The sequence below is a fragment of the Sylvia atricapilla genome, chromosome 3 (assembly GCF_009819655.1).
Source record: "Sylvia atricapilla isolate bSylAtr1 chromosome 3, bSylAtr1.pri, whole genome shotgun sequence".
NCBI classification, from domain to species: domain Eukaryota; kingdom Metazoa; phylum Chordata; class Aves; order Passeriformes; family Sylviidae; genus Sylvia; species Sylvia atricapilla.
Genome location: NC_089142.1, coordinates 30,957,786 through 30,963,785, shown reverse-complemented (window position 1 = coordinate 30,963,785; position 6,000 = coordinate 30,957,786).

Sequence of the window (6,000 nt, the reverse complement as noted above, 5' to 3'; positions counted from 1 at the left end):
ACATCAACTGGTTGTGTTGGATTATAAATAGGAAGTTTATTACCAACATGTGTTTAGTCAAAGGGGAACAGGAAGTGGGTTGTGCCCCATGCAGGGGCAAGCTGTCATGTGCAAGCATTGCAGAGCGTCTGACCAAACAGGTGAATCAGTCTGACAGGTTGAGGGGTAGCCCCAGTGTTTTTCCTTGCTGAAAGCAAAATCCACACTGACAGAGATGGTAACCAGTGGATGCATCAATCAGAAACCACAGAGTGGAGGTAATATGCATGTAATCACAGTGAGGTCTAGATTTATTGACGCTTCAACTGATTCACAGGATGGGCCTAATAACACTGAAAGCTACATATGCAAAGGGAAACAGCTAGGAATCTTCTCCTGCTTCCTTTCATACGTTTTTAACACTGGTTGTTCTGGGTTTTTTTAAGCAAAAAGGAAGGTGGAGGTCAGAGCCAGTTTGGCCTCCCACACACCCCAATCTGGTATTTGAATGTTAAATCTTGCTCAGTTAAAGTCCCTTTAATCAATTTTTTCCAGGTCACCTGTAAGTAATACACATAACATAAACCTCTTAGTTACGTCCATGCCTGAGGGCTAAAGGAACCTGGGCTCCAAACCTGCCAAAAATAAATCACTTAAATGTTTTACTTTTTTCACTTGTGAAACTACGATGATAATAGTGTCTCTGTGGAAAAAAAGGTTACAAGACTCAATTTTTGCCTCTGTAGATCTTGTAAATTTATTCAGCTTCCGTTCCTTTGCAGTCTCATCAGCTTCATCTGGAATTGCAATCTTCACCTCTTGGACCCCCCCTTCCCATGTCTCCTCTTTAGCTCTGCTGTGCTTCTCTCCCAGCCCCTCTGCCTGTCCAGGATTTCTCATGTCAGCAGTGAGTGTATTTTTTGTTGTTGTTTTTTTCCCTTCTTTCTTCCCCTATACTCTTCATATTTCATTTTGCATCCTGATTTCCTTCAAGTACCTTTGGGAACCCCCAGGCTCGTCACTCATGGAAAATAGATTGTATTGAGAATAAAGCACAGGCTGAGACAGGGCAGCAGAGGAAAGACATCTGATGAGGAAAATGCTGGCCCAGAGTCCTGAAGAAACCACAGAGCAGCATTAACATTTCCAAGCAGCTGGCTCAGCAGTGATGTAGTCTCCTACTGGTTAAGCAGTAGTCACTTTCTGTGCTCTTGGAGTGCTGTGTTCCGCAGGAATGAAGGGAGTAACGGGGATAGCAGTGCTATGAAAAACATGTGTTTTCTTTGCTTGTGGTCAGCACAGGAGGAACAAAGCATGGCTCAAAAAATATCCTCTGCAGCACCTTCTCCCAGTCCATCTGAACAAAAGCCACAGTCAGCAGAATAAGGACCTGGGGTCTCCCCAGAGGGCAAGGAACATAACTGTAACTGTTTATGCCATCAGTATCTTCCTGGCAGTGAATGTTCAATGTGATACGTGTCACTCCTTAAGCAAGTCACACTCCTGTGAACACCAGCTGAAGGCATAGTCAGGTACTGACAGATGCAACCTGCAGCCACTTGTAGCTTATAGCCATGGACAGATAGTGTAGACAACCTGGATCTGATTTTTATCACTTGATCTGTTGAATTAGCAGTGTTGTGTTGCTGTAAAGGAAAGACCTGCAGGTCTTGACAGGTTTAATTGAGGACAGTCTGTATTTAAAGCAGTAGGTCAGCCCACGCTTTTGGGCTCTGTGCCTGCACAGGGGCAAGTGGGGATGCAGAACACTCCTTCCCTGCACACTGGCCTTCCCATGTGCGTTGTCTCTGACCTCTTGTCCAGGCATACAATGAAAAATGGGCAAAGGCTGCTTACCAGTGGCCTGCCTCTCTCAGTTCAAAGGCCATCAGAACTGGATACACTCATGATGTTAGTGTGGAACAGACACTCTGTCTTCACAAAACATGCACTCTCCCAGGAAGTGATAACAGGAGTCTGCAACTCATTTGTTCTCTTACTGCCTGCAAGTAAAGTCACTGGCCTTTTCTAGGGGAAAGAGCATGGAGGGAAAAAATCTGTTGAAGAGTCACATAGGAAAGAGGAGGGAGTATTTGGAGATGTCTGTACTGCTGTGAGCCAAAGATGGATGAAGACAGTGTTGGATTTCATGTTAGGTGGAAGCACACACAGAAGCGTGACTGATATCATATACTGCTTAAAGACACTGCTTAAATATTTTAGTGTTAAAAAATCCAGTGGTTCCATCGCATGGAAATCTTCTGTTGTAGAATATTTTGTTCTACTTACTATATTTCTAAAAGTTTTGCTCTTCTGTTGCAGTATGGGAAGTGACCAAGCACCTTCTGGGCTGCTTCATAATCCTACCAGGAAGTTTCAAATGCAGCATCTGTTTAAAGCAGCATCAGTACAGGATGAGAACTAACACTCTAGAAGGGAAGAGATTAAGTGTGTTTGAACTTATTTTGTTTCATGTTTCTTTTCCTTGTTTGAGCTTTTCCTACAAGCTTCTATGCTCTCTTTATTTTCAGCCAGCCATAAAACTCTCCAGGTGATCCAAAATCTTTGAAGGTAGGATTTTCAGGGATAGAATTTAATTGCTTATGAAACCTCCATGCATACGTTGAGAGCTCAGGAATCCTCCTGCAGGCTCACCATCAAAAGCCTGTTTGATTTGTATTCGCCAGCTTTCCTGGTAATATCACATGCTCACTTTAATTACTTAATTAGAGGACCAAACAAGAACTCACAAGAGAAGTGAATGCATATTATTCTCATGCTGTTTAAATATGAGTCATTGATAGTGGCAAAAGACATAGAACAAAATGTGAACACTCAGGCATGCAATTAGCTCTCTTATGGAAAACCATCGCTGATGTTTCACAGCTTCTATTTTCATAATGTTTGTTTCACTTTTCTGTCTTTAGGGACAGACTATTTTCACACAACTGTCAGCCTCTGTGAAAAGTTTTCTTTAAAGATCTATTGACTATTATGATAATTTTACTGTATTTTTGGTTCCATTTGTTTTCTTTTTCTTATAAGAAGCAAACAAACTTACAAAGCAAGTTTTTGAACCACACCATACAATGCTGCAGGAAGATGTAAGTTCATGATCTAAAGGAATGCTGAGGCAAGCCCTTTTGGCCATTTTTCTGACCCAGAGTTCCCAAACATTATGGTCAGATATGCCAGGAATTGTCTGTCAGTTGCAAAGGCCAATAAACAAATTTCCATGAAAATTATTTACTTCTGGTGTAGAGAAAAATACAGACATAAGATGTGCCCATCATCTTCAACTTCAATAGGTTTAAATTTGGGAAAAAATCATTACATGGATATAGTGGAATATATGGAGATCAAGATTTGCCTTCTGCACCTCTACAGTAAATCCTGCCCTATGAGATAGGTAAAACTCAGAATGTATTAATGTCTAATGTTCTCTCAAATTTATTATGAGTTTGTGCAAGTTAAAACTACCTTAAGCAACATTTGGAGATCAAACTGTCTTGAGGATTGTTTGTCAAATTCCTTTAGTGAATACTGCTCAAAACCTCATCGTGGGTGATGAGTGAGTACAATACAAAACCTCATCATGCCAAGGTGTGAGGTCTACTTGAGGAAGCCATCTACAATAAACTGTTTTCATTTGAAAACTTGACTAGATACACTGTATTTTCAATGCTTACTTGGTTGGTTGGGTTTTTTTTTAATAATATGTTTATTTTATCTAGAAAATATAAATGCCAGTTTGAATAATATGTAAAGCTGTGGCATAGTATTATATTCAGCTTGTCATAATACTAAAATTTGTGTCCAGATACACTGCAGAATTTCTAGAGTTTCTCATGTCATTTGAATTTCGTGCAGTCTCCAGACAAGACTAGATATTGTTGGCATGAAACAAACAAAGAGCAGGAAAAAGAAGAGTAGAGGTGCTTTAGAATCTTTTGCCCTTTTTTTTTTTTTTTTTTTCTTATTTAGGGGTTTTACCCTATTTACAGTCACCCTTTGATGTAGGCACAGAAGTCTGTTCCCAGTCTCACATAGTTTCTCACTTCTTGCTCTGCAACTTGCACCATATATCCATGGTTTATCTGTAGGGATATCTACAGATAAGTACTTGATAAGTAGAGAGGAGGGATATCTGACTTATCTACTGCTCCTGCAAGACGTGGCCTTCTTATAAGAGAGATCTAAGAATCCTTATACTGTCATTTACTGTGCCAGTATGCCTGGAATATATAACCCTTCAGCTTAGGGCTTGATGTGCATATTTATCCTTCCTTACAGTGCTTTGCTGACCTGCACTGCCTAGTCAAGGAGGCTTTCTCTGAGAAACTGCTTCAAATGCTGAGAGAGTTGGAGATTGGCCTGGAGAAGAGATGATTCTACCTTATTGTGGCTTTTCAGTACCTAAAAGGGGCTTGTAAGAAACATGGGTACAGATTTTTTTTAGCGAGGCTTGTTGCCATGGTTTAAAAATGAAAGAGGGAACCTTTAGATTACATGCAAGGAAGATATTTTTTATCATGAGGGTGCCAAAACACTGGGACAGATTGCCCAGAGAGGTGATTGGTGCTCTATCCCTGGAAACAGTCTAATATATTTGAAGTTGTCCCTGATCATTGCAGAGAGTTTGGACTGGGTGGCTGTTAATGGTCCCCTCCAACCCAAACTATTCAGTGATTCATGATGAATGCACAAGACCTAAGAATTGTTGGTTCTCAGTCAATGTGTGATTGGTGTGTGGTTCATAGATTAGTTTGTGGTTGAATCCTGAATGATACAAGTGGAAAATGCCTAATGCACTTTATTAGAGTAAATAGCAATGTGAGAGTATGGAGAGGAGAGGTTTCAAATAGTGCTTTTTTTTTAGGGAGACATAATAGATGATTCCAAAGACTGAAAAGAAAGGCTCAAGGCCTTACTCAGGATGATATTAAAGCTGCAACACAAGGGAAATTTTTAAAAGCCAGGGACAGGAGGTTGTGCTGAAATAATATACAGAAGCAGAGACAGAAAGCCGGGGATTTAAACTCCCATTTCAGTTAGAAAAATGTACTTGACAAAAGTGTTGCCCCCAAACTGAAAATGGCAGTCCCACTGTTTTTTCCAATGATCCCATAAATTCTCATTGTGAGCATAAACTATCAAACACTGCTCACAGTAGGGGTAGAAACCTTGATCAGAAAAAGAGGAAAGATTTACCAAATGTCAGCACACTAATTTCAAGTATTTGGAAACCTGACAGAGGTCCCAATCCAACTTTCCATGATCCCAGTGGAAATCTTCTTTCCCAACTGATTTTATTGGGATCCAGACTGACTCTGTAGAGCAAGACTGGTCCAACCAAGATGGAAAGTTAGGGTTACATCAAAATTCCTGTAATCTGCAGCTTTTTTGGAAAGCTTGGTTAAAGTTTGTACCCTTCCATTGACATACATATGAACATCAGCCAGACAGAACACTCAGACTTACCAGCTTTCTAAATATTTCTTGAAACCTCTGGAATGTTTTGTGGAAGATCCAGGAACAGGAAAAATATAATCCTGGAGCTTCTTGAGAAAAAAAAAATACTGATAATTATTTGAAAAGGCCTAAATTTGGAGCGACTGAGGGTACCAAAAAGCTGCTGAATGGGCAGAACTGCTGAGTGAGGTTCCAGGCAGAGGGACTTGTGCTGGAAATCAGAGCCCACACAACCGAGATTGAACTGAACTCTGCCTGGGCTCGCAAGTGCTGGTATAGCCATTCACAGTGCCATCTAGTGGGTCTGGTGCGTCTTTTAACCAGTTTTCGGGCTCCTGGAGCAGCTCTCAAGTCGGCCAACTGAACCTGGCAATGATGGCTCTGTAGATGAAATATCTGGTACATTGATTTTTCTCATTGGCACTGTGAAACATTGCTGCAAAAATAAATATAAGGCAACACGCAAGATGTCAGGGGGATCAGAACTTACTGAGAACTGCATGAGACTGAGAAAGCGCAGGGAGAAATAGAACTGTAGGAAATGAACTT